Source organism: Ctenopharyngodon idella, chromosome 10 (genome assembly GCF_019924925.1).
Source record: "Ctenopharyngodon idella isolate HZGC_01 chromosome 10, HZGC01, whole genome shotgun sequence".
NCBI classification, from domain to species: domain Eukaryota; kingdom Metazoa; phylum Chordata; class Actinopteri; order Cypriniformes; family Xenocyprididae; genus Ctenopharyngodon; species Ctenopharyngodon idella.
This window is the reverse complement of record NC_067229.1, coordinates 8677427-8695128: the sequence shown is the minus strand read 5'-3', so window position 1 is coordinate 8695128 and position 17702 is coordinate 8677427. Positions and strand designations below refer to the sequence as shown.

The 17702-nt window shown below is 35.5% G+C and overlaps 1 protein-coding gene across 1 annotated transcript in view; it reads left to right on the top strand.

The window, feature by feature from the left end:
• The first annotated feature begins 359 nt into the window (after nucleotides 1-359).
• clcc1 (chloride channel CLIC-like 1) overlaps nucleotides 360-17702 on the top strand; it is a 45054-nt gene continuing 27711 nt past the window's right edge. The window contains exon 1 of the mRNA XM_051908439.1: nucleotides 360-397. The gene's annotated coding sequence lies outside the window, so the exon portion shown is untranslated. The remainder of the gene's footprint in view (nucleotides 398-17702) is intronic.

Sequence of the window (17702 nt, the reverse complement as noted above, 5' to 3'; positions counted from 1 at the left end):
TTATTTTAATTTTGTGCATAAAGTTCAGTTGTTCACAAGTATACTTATTTTTAGAAATATGAAAGCCAAAGTATTTGACAGAGTCCTTTACTGTTTTTAACTAATAGATCTATAGAATCATGTATAAATAATATTTCGCATTTTTAAGATTTAATATTAATCCAGAGTATTTAAAAAACGTATATACATTCCAGGGACATTTTAACTTTTTTTTTTTTTATCTCTCAGAAATAATGCAGTGTCATCTGCTAATTGAGAAATTTTGAATTCTATTTTTTTCTATTATAATTTTCACTTTCAACACTATAGAAACTATGACGACTTCCTCTTCTGAGAACTCCATACATGTGAAAGGGGTTCATATGTGGCAGTATATATGACAGCTCTCTTCCAACATGTAAGGAAATGTTTGCTGCCTAGTGCGATCGATTTTGTTTTTGTTTAGATACATCATTTATAAGAATCGATCAGTAGTAACTTTTAACAGTAAGTCTGAGTTTTCTCTGTCTGTTTCAGTGGGATTATGAAGGTGCCAAGCAGTTCGTCGATTGGATTCTGGAGTTTCTTTATTTTTTGTAGTCTGTTTGTTATTGCAAATGCAAATATCCACCAGGAAGATGATGCATGTATTGAGCCCATGCGACAAACCACAGAGGTAAAAACTCTTTTATTAAACCAATTTGACTATTTAGGCTATTTTATGTTTTACAGTGCTTACAGGACATTTAAATCCCTCTTCTTTTTTCACATTTCTTTACATGAAAGGAGACTCCATTCATTGTAAATGCCTTTGCGTTCATGAGACTGTATTGTAATAGTTAAATCACCCTTTGTCATATACTGACTTGAGGAAGAATCGTTTTTTTTTTTTTTTTTTTTAGCTAGTTCACGAATATAAAATAATTATTCAGTTTTGTTTTTTGTTTTTTTCAATTTTTTTTTTATCAATTTGGGAATATGCTTCGTGAGGGACAAAAGGAGTTGTCTCTACATTTACAAATAATCATGTTTTTCACTATATGAACAATATATGGGGAGATAATAATAAGCCTAACATAATCTGCAACGAATCTGCTACCAGCATGCCTGCATACCTGTCATGCGGTTTGATACAATGTGATGGTTCACTAAGCTCCAAACCCAGTGGTGTAGTCTACGTGATACGCAGGTATACGCCGTATACCCACTAGGAAAGGTTAAGGATTTCCGTATACCCACTTAAAAAAGCGCGAGGATACGTAACCATCCAATAAATCACAATAAGATTTGTTGTTTTGTTGCTTTTGACATGAAACAAAGTCTCATATTTCAAATTCTGCCCATTTTACTACGAAATAAAAAAAAACCTAAATACCGTTTTGGCGCTCTTTAATGTGTCGTGACCGCTGTAGCGCCTCATCAGTTCAAGAGAAGTGGCAGCGTGAAGCGCACGTGAACTGATCCTCTCCTCCGCTTTAATACCAGTTACAGCGCGAAATAAACATGAATGAACATCTGAAGGTATGTTAAAAGATACAGTACAACTTAACGAAATCCGTATCATGTCTCGTGTATTCGTGTGTTTCAACCGCGGAAAGACGTTAATAAAATAGCTTGTAAACAATGTCACGTAACGTCACATTTAGGCTAACATTACCTCAGAACAAACAGTGACCATAAACTCGTTAGTCAGCTAGAAAAATGAACTCTAGAGAGGAGCATTTTGCAAAATATATGCACCATATTACAAATTAATTATATTTTTTATAGTGTTCTTCAATAGCCTATATGCATGTTTGAATAAATCTGTCAAGTTGACAGCCACCATTTAAATGTTTATATTTCAAAAAACGAATTGGAGTAGAAATAATTTTAAAGTTAGTAGGCCTATTATAACTTTATTATTACAAAAATGTCCTTAAGTGTAGTTTAAGTTCGTATGCAAATCAGTCCATTTTAACCTTAAATATTAATGTAGTACCAACTGATTCCCATGTACAGTATTAGTTGAGAGATTTTTTTTCTTGAGAAAATTTGCCATGTACAGTATATGATATACAGTATATCCAAAATGATACACAGTATATCCAAAATAACTGATATTGAATCGAATTTCAAGTTAGTGAATTGAAATGCATCAACTATGATGGCAGACTGGCAGGAAATGGTGCAAAACAGAAAACAAAGTCCAAACGGGGTGATATTGTGACATGCTGTTAATCCTCATCTTTCCATTATTGTTACACTCTAAAAAATGCTGGGTTAAAAACAACCCAAGTTGGATTGAAAATGGACAAACCCAGCACTTGGGTTAAATGTTTGCCCAACCTGCTGGGTAGTTTTATTTAACTCAACTATTGTTTAAAAATGACTATGTGGCTGGCCAAAATGAACCCAAAATAGGTTGGAAATTAAAAATCAGACACATAATTACTAGAAGCAACAATAATAATCAAAAGGTGATCATTTATTAATAAACAATTTAATAAATGTTTATTGTTTAATTATTATATTTAATATTAATAAATGTTAATTTCCAACATATTTTGGGTTCATTTTAAGCAAGCAATATAGCAATTTTTACACAATAGTTGGATTAAATAAAACTACCCAGCACGTTGGGCAAACATTTAACCCAACCGCTGGGTTAAAATAACCCAATCACTGGGTTTGTCCATTTTCAACCCAACTTGGGTTGTTTTTAACCCAGCATTTTGTAATAATAGTTGCAACTTGCACTGTTAAATGTGCATTGAAACTTGCCAGCTGATAAAACCTATGATCCAGAGACCATATTCATATAACATCTAAGGCTAAATGTAGATCTTAACTGGCTGAGTTAGATGGTGATTGACACTAAACAGTAGAAAATCAGTCCAGTCTCTTCAGCTGTAAATGTCATTGGATGTTAAAGTCTTGTGTTGCTTATAATAAATTGACATGTTGATAAGACACATATAAGCAGTCTTTCAGAATGCTTTCAATTACATGTAGCCTAGATCAGATACATACTATTTGCATTAGCAAGTGTGGTGGTGCTTATGGGGTGTTGCTCTGGGACGGGTGAGTATGAGGTTGGGAGGGAAAAATCACAGTATACTCACTACAAAAAACTAGACTACACCACTGTCCAAACCCCAACCCTACCCAAAACCATGCATAGTATATAGTGCCGAAAGCACATAAGTAACATTTCAGGACACCTGCACGAGCGGTTCAACAACTCACGTAAACTCAGTTTAAGGTGCGGCGAAATTCCAGTAATATGTCACGGGCAAAAAATGTCTATTGTCTATGTATAGGGGCGCAAAAATGCAGTATTTGCAGTGCATGGGGTGCCGCGCGGGAGGAGGCGCCATTGTGCCAAAATCATTCTTTGAAAATCTTTAATGAAGCATTAAAAAATAATCAAAAGCTTAGGCTATTTGTTAAAAAAAAATAAAGGAAACAGTTTATTTAACCTCTGTTAAAGATTTTAAATGAGTTATTATTATTATTATTATAATGTAATAAAATGTTGTTTTATTATATCATTATCAAGTGTCACTGCTCAAGCTTTGACATTAGGCTCCTGCTCAGGAGTGGGGCTGGTGATGTCCTCCTCAGCATGGTATTTATTATTAATTTATAATATAATTATAGTAGTGATAAGATGAAATATAACTTCTTTACATGATTATAAGGCCTCACAAGGCTAAGTGCTTTTTTTGTATGTGTGGATTCAGTTGTTCCTAAATTTTCTTCGTAAATTTGGAATACATTTTAGTAGGAAAGTTTTTGGTGAATCATCATTTGTTCATGAAAAGTTTGTATGCGGATTTCATGCACAAATTTGTGAGCACACATGCTTAGTGAATGATCATTCCTGATTTATGTTCACATATGTAAATTGCATGAGCTATTTTGTCCATGCCCGGGACACACCAAGACACAAAGGAAATGTATCTCCCTCATCTATTTGTGATCCGATTGACCAAAATGCATCTTAAAGGGGACCTATTATGCCCCGTTTTGCAAGATGTAATATAAATCTCTGGTGTCCCCAGAATGTATCTGTGAAGTTTCAGCTCAAAATACCCCACAGATAATTTATTATACCATGTTGTAAATGCCCATTTTTGAGTGGAAGCAAAAACATGCCGTTATTTTGCATGTAATTTTAAATGCAAATGAGCTGCTGCTCCCTGCCCCCCATCCAGAATAGTGCTGTGCCTTTAGAGCTCGTGCCTCGGATACTCGACCAAAAACTAACAAAACATTTGTTTGGTTTTGATTATCATCTCTATCGCGGCTCACGTGACATGGCACATCAAAATTTGTCTCAGACGACCAAATCGTGGCCAAAATCTCACAGTGTGCATCCACCTTTACCAATACGTTTATAAATACAGTTTGCACACAGCAAAATGCCCAGAGTTAAATCAACTCTTCTCTTCTCAGAGTCATGGTCCTACTCTAAATAGTGTTAAAGTAACACTGAAGCAGAGTTAAAGTTAATGAGATAATTAACCAACTAATTAAGTGATGATTGAGCATTAATGATGAACACCTGCTGTTAACAAGCAGAATCACTGAGGAAAAGAGAAACACAAGAACTGCAACTGACTTCAGCCACAGCCTTATATGATCATCACTTAATTAATCACTTAATTATCTCATTAACTTTAACTCTGCTTCATTGTTACTTTAACACTATATAGAGAGGGACCATATGTACTCTGAGCAGAGTTGATTTAACTCTGGGGATTTTGCTGTGCAGTTAGGTCCTAGCTTTTCCTCTTCCCTGCAATGACTGTGACAATATTATTATTTCTTGATGCTACCTCTGGTTTAGTTTCATGAATACAAAAAGAAGGGGACCACCACCACTTCAAAGCTAGTAATGTATGACTTCCAGCATTCTAACGATTCCTTTCCAAGCTCCTTAAAAAAACTTCAAAACGCAGCTTTGTATGTAACTGTTTTCTCCAGGTAATTGAATTGACATTTCTCTACACTGCTAAAGGTTTCACAACTTTTTATTTTTTTCATTTTTTTTTTGTTTTTTTTTTATAAATCTTTAGCCTGACGATGAAATAAAGGCCATGTACTCAATGAGCGCTTCCGCCAGCATGGGGCTGTCTACCCAATCGCTGGAGGCTTATACCTTCCTGAGGGTTTGTTTTTGTAAAATCCATTTCAGAAATTGAATAATTTAATAATTAAATTTTTATTAATAAATGAACATGTGCTCTATATTTCCTACAGCTTTCTTTAATTCTTCTGATTGTCATAACCGTTATCTGCACTCAACTCTGGTCTGTGGAGTCCTGGTTTATCCAGTTCTTCAGAATATTTGCTGTTAGCTTTTTTATTAGCTTGATCTGGAACTGGTTCCATCTTTATATGGTAATCATTTTTGTACAAAATACTGTCAACTGTCCATCACATTTTTGCTAAACCAGTATTGAACAGATGACAATGAAGGGAATAAAACAAATGTGTTCAAGAATTAAAAAAAAAAAAATTTTGCTTGGCTAGCTTGCCTTTGCAGAGCACAGGAAGAAAATTGTGGAAGTGGAGAGATTCAGTGCCAGATGTGCTGGGCTGAAAGATCTGGATTGGATGGACCGTTTATCAGGTGAGGTGCTTACTGTTAAAGGAATGTGTTACTCAAAAAATTTGAATTATTTAAAGGTCTAGTTTGCTTAAAAATGAAAATTGTCATCAATTTCTCACCCTCATGTCATTGCAAACCCATAAGACTTTCGTTCATCTTCAAAACATAAATTAAGATCGTTTTAATGAAATCTGAGAAATTTGAGTCTATTCACCCTAAACTCATAAATAGATCATATAATAAATCTGTACGAATCGAGATTTTTAAGAGACACGATCGCTTTATATAATGAACAGATTTAATTTGGGCGTTTATTCACAAATAAACATTGATCAGTGAACATCACTCTCTCTCCTCTCCACCTACAGCTGGTGTGTGGTGAGCGCACTGGCGCCGTTGTACTGTGGCTGCCGTCGCATCATCCAAGTGGATGCTGCACACTGGTGGTGGATGAGAAAAGACCCCTGATATGATTGATAAAGCGTTTTGGGTGTACAGTATGAAAGCGCTATATAAATGCCTCATTCATTCATTTATTGATTCAACATACATGGAGCATATGCATACTTCCTTGACTTCCGAGAATGAACCTCATTGGTTCTTGTGCGTCAAGCAAGTATACTTGAGCTTCCTTGACCATATTTGTGTGCTCTATGTATGTTCGCTGATCAATGTTTATATATGAATAAGTCTAAATTAAATCTGTTCATCATATAAAGAGATTGTGTCTCTTCAGAAGGATTAAACTGCTCGATTTATATGGATTTACAGTATCACACAGAACACCTGAGACCTTGTAACACTAACGAGTCACATGACACCGGGGAGAGAAAATGGCTAAAAAGGCCCAATTTGGACATTTTCACTTAGGGGTGTACTCACTTTTGTGGCCAGCGGTTTAGACATTAATGGCTGTGTGTTGAGTTATTTTGAGGGGACAGCAAATTCACACTGTTACACAAGCTGTACACTCACTACTTTACATTGTAGCAAAGTGTCATTTCTTCAGTGTTGTCACATGAAAAGATGTAATAAAATATTTACAAAAATGTGAGGGGTGTACTCACTTCTGTGAGATACTGTATTTTAGAATCGCTTTATAAACCTTTTAAACACAGTTTTGGGTGAATAGACTTATAATCTTAGATTTCATTAAAATATCTTCATTTGTGTTCTGAAGATGAACAAAAGTCTTTTGGGTTTGGAATGACATGAGGGTGAGTAACAGACAGAATTTCCATTGGGTGAACTAATCTTTAAATTATTTATTCACCTTTATGACATTCCAAAATCATTTGATGTGGAACATAAATTTAGAAGAAACTACACATAGATCTTTTCAAGCTTCAAAAAGAAACAAATTGACTAAACTCTGGTTTGGGGTCCACTGAAAAGCCTACAGATTTTAAATGACATGAAGGTGGCTAAATAATGACAAATAATGATTTTGCGGTGAACTGTTGTAACTCCTTGTTGATTCAGAGTGGTACAGACGGACATTGACTCTTCAAGATGATCCTTGCAAAAAGTATTACGAGGTCATATTGGTGGACCCCATTTTGCTTGTGCCTCCAACAAAGGTTTGTATCTTTTATTTTCGATTGACAAAAACAAATTTGATAACAGACTAGAGGTCAGCTGATAATGGATATTATACCGAAAAATATTATGGTTCATTTCTGACTAATCAGATGATAATTTCTACAATTGGTATATTGAATGAAAATATTCAGAGTAAAATAATCTGAAATAATTGCAAAAAAAAAAAAAGTACTATAAACCATTTAAATAAATGAATACAGATACATACTTCCATTCCACCTTGTAACACTTCAACAAACGTGAATCCAAAATGAACACCAGGGAATTTTGTAAGTATGTGCCCAGGGACGGAAAATAAACTAATTTTACTCCGCAAAAATGCAATAAATTGATCAAAAGTGACAGTAAAGATATTTATAATGTTACACATGATTTCTATTTCAAATTAATGCTGTTCTTTTGAATGTTGTATTCATCAATAATCTTAAAAAATGTATTACTCTTTCCAAAAAAAAAAAAATTAAACAACACAACTGTTTTCAACATAAATGTTACTTGAGCAGCAAATCAGCTTATTATACTGATTCTGAAGGATCATGTGACACTGAAGACTGGAGTAATGATGCTGAAAATCCAGCTTTGCATCACAGGAATAAATGACATTTTAAAATATATTCAAATACAAAATTTTACATTTTTTTTTGCTGTTTTGAGCAGTACTTCATCTGCAATAGATCATCAGTAAACACTCATCATAAATTTCCATTAATCATATTATATTATATTATTGTCAGTAAATTATTGTCATATTATTGTAGTAGATCCAAACAAAGATGATACATGATACAAAATGAACAATAACAAGCAACTTTTAATGAACACAAAAATAAACGAAACACTACACACTCAATAACCATAATGCAATAACGTTAATGCAGAATCCTGAACAGAAGAAACTTAGGGCTTATGCTGCCTTCACATGCTATTGAAATTATCGTAAATACGAGTTTCCTAGTTAAAAATTGGACATGAACGCCCTCTCAAGTCGTATTTATCACTGGGAATCTCTGGGATAATTTTAATACCCAAGTTCCTGAGTTGGGCGTACCATAAACTTTAAACATGGCAGAAGGGAGAACGATTGCTACTGTGACTGGTATTCTTTAAACGTTTTTTCCACAACAGCTATGTCGCCTTTTCTTCTTGTTAAAGTTGTGCATATTTACATGTATGAATAATATTTTAAAGCGTATTAATGTTTTAGCCTGTATTTAACCAAAATTCCAGAATTGCCAGCAAGCTAACTGTTAAGATAACGTGGTGAATGTGTAAGACTTGATTTTCCTGCTAAGACAAAAACTGAGATCAAGCACCCTGCAATAAAGCAATAAAACTCATCTGGAGAGAAGATCTCAAAGAAATAGCGTAGGACAACGCCTTGCCCTCACACATCTACAGGATGCAATAGCCCTCCCCCAACACACACAACACACACACCCTCCTTCCTTTCGCCCTGACTCAAGTCACTGAAAGTTCTCCAAGAAGTATAATGTATCTGGTGTATCTATTGTTTATTCCTTTCATGTTTGGTGTCATTTTAAATGTCTTAGTGCGATTGGTAAAATGGTCTCAATTTCACAGCAGTCACTGGTATTATGAAGAAGATTAAAAACTAAGGAGAATTCTGTCCTCCTTTTGGGTGGTGTCACTTGTGAAAACCCACTCCTCTCCCCCCAAAACAGGTGTTGGTGTAATAAAAATTTACAATCCTTTTGTTCTGGTCTTGGTATATAAGGTAAAGTGCAAAGCAGGAAGGGGGGATTTTCTGTAGCCAGAAGCCCCCACACAGTGGTGGACAAGTGTCTTCAAACACTAATCCACCACTGTGTGCATGTGCATTTCAGTTAATGTTATGCATTTATTATTTCTGAATTGGCTTCTAATTGTCCAACTATGAAATTGACATGATACATTTTTACTTGACAAATAAAATGTTATATTTGATTTACTCTGGATTCTTCTGAAATCATTATGACCAGTAGATTATGGAGTCCGTCATTTCCGTAAATCTGCGTCAGGACAGGCCAAGCCAGAGAGCCCCATGAAAGGAGCATATTGGCACATCATGGGACTTTTTGAGTTTGTCTGTTATTGAATTAGCAAGTTGCAGTATCGTGACTAAGAAAACTGTATTTTTGTATGAACAAGCATGTGGCGGTTTGACTCAAATGCATTAGTAAACTCTGCATCCTCTGACTAGATCATAAACTGGCGAATTTATGTCCGTGAGAACGCAGTCGGCCGATGTGAATTTCTCTAAGCGATGATGAGACCGTAATGAACGAATAATTGAAATTATGAGATACCCAGAATAATCAAAAATCAAAATTAATACATAACAAATGATTAATTTCCAATTGGGAACAAAACCTAAGAGTAATAATCATTTAAAATTGGAGTCAGATTAAACGAGTGAAATTAAGTGAACTTCACAGATGCGCTGAAAAGGCATACACGCGTTAACCTTCGCCCAGGCCGTCAGATTCCGTTTTTGGGCCCGATGCAGGGTTCCTTACAAATGTTTATATGGTTGTCAGTAAATGGGACGCTAAATATCATTTTCACGTCCTCCATGCTTCCTGTTCTTTCTGACAACAAAGCACTTGAATACAATAAGCTCATAATCACAACTTCAGAATCGGGAAGTAGAAAATTTCCAATAGCAGCATTAAATACACAGGGACAGATGATTAATGGAACGGGACAGGTGTTAACAAATTAGTAACCATGACATCTAATGAAGACAGCAAACACAGGCAAAACAGTGACAGCAAACCATGACTAGAAACTAAACAAGACAATAAAACTATACATAATTGTACTATGACAATTATGTTTGTTATTTTTTAAATTATTTATTTATATTTATTTATTACATTATTTTTGTAATCTCTCTAATAAGAAATACAATGAAATGCATTAATACAAATTTTGTGGTGTTTTTATTCCAGGCTGTCACAGTCACCATAACTGGCTTAATCACAGATCCCTTGAAGCAAATTGGGGAGGGCATAAATGTGTTCCTCAGAGCGCTGCTGAAGGATCTACCAATCACTTTACAGATACCTGTGCTGCTTATCTTTGCAGTAGCCATCTTTGTAAGAGCTGGGAACAGCAAATATATTATAGGATCTCTTTTTTGTTAGCATACTATGGCATCTTTCTCTTCTCAGGTGTTTGCGTATGGAAGTGCTCAGGCAGCTGTATATCAAGCAGTACGCTTGGCCTGGAGACAGGACCCACCACCTCCTGCAGTAGGACAGCACCAAGCTCCTCAATTAAGGAAGCATGAGGATGTCTGGGAAGGGGGCGACACCCCACAGCCGCTACAGAACAATGGGAACAGGGTGAATCAAGCAGGAAACAGAGGTGACCACTTCTTCAGGGCAGGAGATACTTATGTTCCACAAAATAGACAGCAGGACAGAAGCACGGAACTCCGACAGGAATTTGCCAACACACCCAGAGGAACCCAGAGGGTCCGGGTAGAGACTGTGCGTGCTGCAGGTAACATGTCCAGGAATGATGAGACTGATTTTCAGCAGTGGAAACAGGAGGTGGACCCTGGTACAAATGAAAATGCAGAGCCTGAAGTGAAAGTTGAGGAGAAGGAGAAAAATGCATCTACTGTGGACAAAAAGGAGCAGAAAGACACACAGAGTCCAGGTGGAAGTGAGCCTGTAAACAAAGTGCCTCCTCCTCAGATAGATGTGAAAACACTTGGAGCTAATCAAGGGAATGAGGCAAGTATCGGTTGATTTTTCAATCCATCATTTAGACGGTTATTTCACCCTAATAAATACATAAATATACAAACACGCTGCCATTGAAAAGTTTGGGGTTGGGCACGATTTTTAATGTTTTTGAAAGAATTTTCTCTAATTCTCTCACTATAAGGATGCATTTTACTTGATCAAAAATACAGTAAAACTGTAATTTGTGATATATATATTATTCCAATTAGGTAACGCTTTATAATAACTGCACACTATGAAGCATTAGTTAAGCATTAGTAAACAGTCAATTCATCATTTATAAAGCATTAATAGACATTAATAAGCAGTTTATAAATACACCTATAAATGCTTTGTTCTTGATTTATAAGCATATCTATAATGTGTTTAATAATTGTATTTTCATGCTTTATTAATGATCAATTTCATTTCTAAATTAAGTATTACATTATTTACAAACCAGTTATTTAGGAGTTGTCAGTGGTTCATAAGATCATTTATAAAGTGTAAGTAAATGATTAATAAACTATTTAAACATACATTTATACATCTTATTATTTAGACATATAATAATAGTTACTCAGTGTTAATAAATGCTTTATTAATACATATTCCTGCTGTAATTCATGATTAATTCAGGAAGTTATAAAACATTTAGTAGTTGTCAGTTAACTATTGTTGTGAGCTCATCTAAAGTGAGCACAATTCATGCCTCGTAAAGCTTTTATAAAGGAGATTTAAAGCTCAGTGATCTTCTGCACTGCTGTTCTCTAATGTTTTAAAGTTAGTACTGAGGTAGTTTGGACACTGTGAAATATTTTATTACATTATTAATGTTTTATAAAAACATTATTTGTTGTATTTTGGCACTCCTGTAATCCAGTGTTGGCACTGGTAAATTTTTATTCAGCAATGTTTACACTTTACAGAAATGTATTTTTATATCAGATTGCAAAAGCTTAGTTTTATTTTACTGCAGTTATGTTTTCTGGAGGAGTACAGGGATTTTTACTTTCTGTGAAATTGCAGAGGTTTACTTTTAATTTTATATCAAGTTACCCATCGTTTCATTTTTTTCCTTGAAATAAATATTTCTATGTTCTGTATCCTTTAAATCTCCTTTATAAAAACTTTACGAGGCATGAATAGTGCTCACTTTAGATGAGCTCACAAAAATAGTTAACTGACAACTACTAAATGTTTTATAACTACCTGAATTAATCATGAATTACAGTAGGAATATGTATTAATAAAGCATTTATTAACCCACGAAGTAACTATTACTATATGTCTAAATAATAAGATGTATAAATGTACATTTAAATAGTTTATTAATAATTTACTTACACTTTATAAATGATTTTATGAACACCTGACAGCTCCTAAATAACTGGTTTGTAAATAATGTAATACTTAATTTAGAAATTATAAATTGATCATTAATAAAGTATGAAAATACATTTATTAAACACATTATAGATATGCTTATAAATCAAGAACAAAGCATTTATAGGTGTATTTATAAACTGCTTACTAATGTCTATTAATGCTTTATAAATGATGAACTAACTATTTACTAATGCTTAACTAATGCTTCATAGCGTGAGTTATTCTAAAGTGTTACCGTAGAAATGTTTTGTAACATTATAACAGTGCTCTTGCTGAATAAAAGTATTACTTATTAATTGTACTAAATCGTACTAAAATATATATTTCAAAATATTGACAAAAGTATTGGGACACGCCTCTTCATGAATTCAGGTATTTCAATCAGATCCATTGCCACAGGTGTATAAATTATCACAAATTTACAAACATTTTTGAAAAATGTTCTGAAGAGCTCTGTGAATTCAAGCGTGGTACTGTAATGGGATGCCACCTTTGCAATAAGTCAGTCTGTGAAATTTCATCCCCGCTAGATATTCCAAGGTCAACTGTAAGTGGTATTATTGGGAAGTAATAATACTCAGCCACAAAGCGGAAGACCACATAAAGTCACAGAGTAGGGCATGGAGCGTAAAGGTCGCCAACGCTCATCCCATTACAAAACACTGCGTGGTTTTCACTGTGTAAATTAAATATACATTTGTTCTTATTAAAGTTACTAAAAGTGATTCATTCAAGAGCAGTGAGTGATTTTCTCTCTTTTTGTTGTTTGATTAACAGACAGACAGCAGGGATATTAGGCTACTGTCACTTTAAGAGCTGCCCGCATCCAATATACTGTTACACATGTGTTTCCTTTCTCAACTGTTTATGTTCACTTAAAGGGGACCTATTATGCAAAATTCACTTTTATAAGGTGTTTGAACACAGATGTGTGTCCGCAGTGTGTGTTAACAACCAGCCTATAATAGTAAAAATCCACCCACTCCTTTTGTTAAAATCCCCATAAATCATAAACACTCTCCAAACGAGCGGTTCCAGATTTCCCCCTACTCTTATGTAAGCCTTGTTTGTTGTTTGGTTCATATTAACAGCATATACAGCAGTAGGTACTGAATATTATGCTACTGTCACTTTAATACACAGATCTAATAAACACATGCGATTTCTTGCCCTGATGTTTACGTTCACAGACATAACTGACTGTATTTGTGAACTTTGTGTGTTTTTGACAACACCTTGTGTGTATTTGACAGTGTAAGTGCAATAAGACATGTAAGAGTAATTAGTTTAATACTCACAGGTCAGGATGCGCTGACTGACAGCCAGCTTTCTGTGTGCGTGCTTCGGATGTGTGAGCTTAAAAAACCATCTAAGAAGTTTAAACTGTTATGGCTTTAAAATGCATGCAAATAATAAGCTTTCATGGTGACAAAGAACTGCAACGTCACACGAGCGTGGCTGCGAAAGAGATAATAATCAAAACCAGACAGATGATTTGTTTGTTTTTGGCAGAGTATCAGAGGCACGAGCTGTACAGGCTCCACCCTCTGCTGGAAAGTGGGGTGGGGAGCAGCAGCTCATTTGCATTTAAAGATACATGCACAAATACAACATGTCATGTGAGTGTAACCGCAATGGAGACTATAGCCCAAAATATCTACCAGTTGACAAATTTCTACTGGTTAATTGTGTCTAATTGTATGCGACTGTTTTTATGGGTTTGGCTAGACCCCTTACTTCCAGTGAAGGGAAATCACCCCAGTTGCTGGTGTAACCTCCATTCCCTGATGGAGGGAATAAGATGTTGTGTTGAATGAGAGATACTAGGGGTTGCACTTGGGAACCCCAAACACCTCTGACATTTTCAGAAGAGGCCATGCCCTCGGACATACAGGTATAATAGGTGGCCAGTGCGCACACACACACTTCAGGTTTGTTCTGAGGAGCCGAGACTGCGTCTCTCAACGCCTTCAGTGACAGTTCAAAGTTGTAGCAGGAGGGACACAACATCTCATTCCCTCCATCAGGGAATTAAGGTTACACCAGTAACCGAGACATTCCCGTTTTGTCTCACTTTGACAATGCGTTTAATGAGAGACACTAGGGAGCCGTACACTAAACTCCACAACTTGAACTGTGTCTCAATACATGGCGGTACCTCTGCGTGCCAACAGCAAGTGCAGCTATGCTAACTTGCAACCTTCCAATGCCCAGGGTAAATGAACTCGGGTCTCCCTTTCAAGGTGACCTCCTCACATCTAGGAAGAGGTCACTCCAGACGTAGGGCCTCTTCTGATTCAATCTATTTTTTTTTATTTTTTTATGGCTGAGTACACCTGGTTGTTAACATTGGGAAGCGTTCTCCTTCTCATTGAGAAAGGAACACTAAGTCATTAAATTCAAGTTCATGTAAACTCTTTCTCTCCACCGCGGCTCTCAGTCATTCAGCATTCAAACTGCGTGTCGTGTTCGGTTACGACAGCCAACACAATGAAACTTTCTCCAAGATGATTCAATGTTCCTGTTATTATACTTGATCTGTAGATGAAGGTCTATGGTTTTGCATAAAAGGACTTTATCTTGCTGGAGTTTATTGCTGTTTCAAAATCATGTTACTTTCTACTGGGTGTCACTTAGATCACAACACTGGAGTAGAGAGCACTATTGTTCTTCACACGCACTGAAATTTAGAACTGTAAAAAAAGGCTAAATAAACTATTGCATAGATATAATACACTATGCAACAATATCTCTTCCCACAAGTCAAATTGTGGATCGGTAGCATTCAAAATGTTTCATCAAATTCCTTCTCAATGAAGATCGGATTCATCACGCTGGTATGGAGACAAAGCTGGCCATAGCGGTCTGTGCAGCAGACTTGTCTGGTTCTTGTGGTCTTCACTTCATTGTGGTCTTTCCTGTGGTCTTTGTGTTTTGGCTTGGTTCCGCCTTGGTTTTTAGCCACCCTGGCTCCAACTCGACCGCTTGTCACCATGGCTCCGCCTTGGCCTCCAGGACTTAGGCTATCCTGTCTCATCAGCTATTCGGCATCACATGGGTCTCCACCTCCATCAGCTCTGTCTCAGTCTGTCGTCCCCCTGGTTCCACCTGCCAATGTGGCTCCTCTCTCTCTTGACTCAACCATGGTTCTTCGTACTGGCTATGCTCTTGGTCAGCATCTGTAGCCTTCCTCCATCAGCTCCTCTCTCCATCGTCTCCTCCATGGTGGTTTCCTTCCGGGAGGGGGGGTGTAATGTTACAAGTATGTTAGTTTCTTTGTGTTTTGGTTTGGTTCTGTTTTGTTCCTGTCCTCCCGTGTTCCTGATCCTTGTTTGTTTCTATGGTTACTGATTATTACAAACCTGTCTCTAGTTCTGTTGATTATCTCCTTGTGTATTTAAGTCATGAGTTTTCCTGCTTTGTTTTTCATGGTATTCATTAAAAGTCATTTTGATCAGCTTCTTGCGTCTCCACATTAATGTCTATATACTTTATACTATTTATAGAGTGTGTGTGTGTGTGTGTGTCTATATATAATATATATATATATATATATATATATATATATATATATATATGTATATACATTGTGCTTGTATATCTCTTCAAATCTGAAGCAATTACATAATATACACAACTTGTCAAATACATAATATGCCATATCTCACTACTAAACTCTCATATATGTCATGTGTATGTTGTTTCTGCATAATTTTGACCATAAATCTGTTTTGTTTGTGCAGGGGGCATCAGCAAATGTTGCAGCTGGAAAGGAAGGTTGTTCAAGCTTTGTGGCATCAGTCTAAGAATCGGGGCAATAAAATGGTCTCAGAACTGGTTTTGTATCAACATATATATATATATATTTTTTTTTTGGTCATTCACCTTTTTTAATTAAATGCTGTGGAAAAAAATTACCTGAAATTTAAATTTTTGCCACTTTTTCCTTATGTGTGTTTAGTTTCATTTGAATCAGGTAAACTTCCTAAACTATCCTTAAAAAATAATAAAGAAACTAAAGGTGCAGGGTTTTTAATTACAATAAGCTGTCTCTTATTTGTTCCAACAGTATCACTGGTTTTGAACTTACACTAACATCTACTGGCTAGGATGTATGAAAGCTGTTCACTATCTGCTGCCGCTTCACACAAAAACTTTTATTTTATTTTGTTTTGTTTTTACCGTTTTTCTCCATCTCATCAATCACACACATTCATAATGGACATTCTTGGATTAAATCTCAAAGAGTTTTTGCTTGTTGTAGTGGTTTGAGCTGTTACAAATTTTTTTTTTCATCACCCCCAGCAGAGAACGGACACTACTACTCATTTAAAGACGCTGTCAGTAATGTATTGTTTTGTTGTTATATGGTCTGGTTTTCTTGTTTTGTTTACATGTACTTTTATGATTATGCTTTTTAAAGTGCCTTGAGCATTGACTGAAAGCACTGTATGAAGTAAACATTATTATTATTATTACTATTAGCCTATAAGCTGGGTGAACTGGATGACATAGTTGGTCATGGGATCTCAACATAGCGGCCACCGATATAAGGGTTACCGGCTCCATGTAGAATAAAACATTTTCTCGGCTATATGATCAATTCACTGAAATTTCAATCAAAACATGAACGAGAAAGAGAACAAACAGGGAAATGTCTTACACACTGCAATATCTTTAGCGCTTTCACGATAAAGTTCCAGACGGTTAGTACTGTTTCACATTTTAATTATCAATAAAACCGAATTTGATTATTGTGGTAATGTATGTTTTAATTCATACTCGAAGCCAGAGGGCGCCCTCGTGCAGAAAGTACACAAGGTAGACATATAAAGACTCATCATCTCAGGTATTTTAATAAGAATAAAGCAGGTTATATTGAGAATGCAATGCTAATCAAAATAGCCTTTAGCACAGTAGAAAAATACAAAATAATGTATTTTGTTTTTGCCTCTGTCTGTAATAAGAAGCCTCATCAGATTGAAAAAAAAAGAGCAACTGCATGCTTTGACAACTGCCTATCGCTTTGGTACTATTTTCACAAGTAAGGTGTATATTTTAAAAACTCTTGGTACAAAACTCCAAACTGATCACACTTGTAACACAGCTAGTCATTCTTTCAAAACTTGATCTCATGCTTTCATTCTAGTTGTACAAATTTTCATTTTACATAATCACTGTTTCAAACACAAGATCATTGTGAAATGTAATGAGAACATTTGGTTTAATAACAGTATGATCTTCTTTCAGTTTAGTACTTTTAACAGTCAGTTCATTCAATAGCAATCAATGCAAGATACATGTTTCAAATCACCCTTGTTGCTGAAATAATTACAGTTACAGGCTACAAATGCCACATTAAAAATACACTTACATTACCTAAATTACATAATTGACAT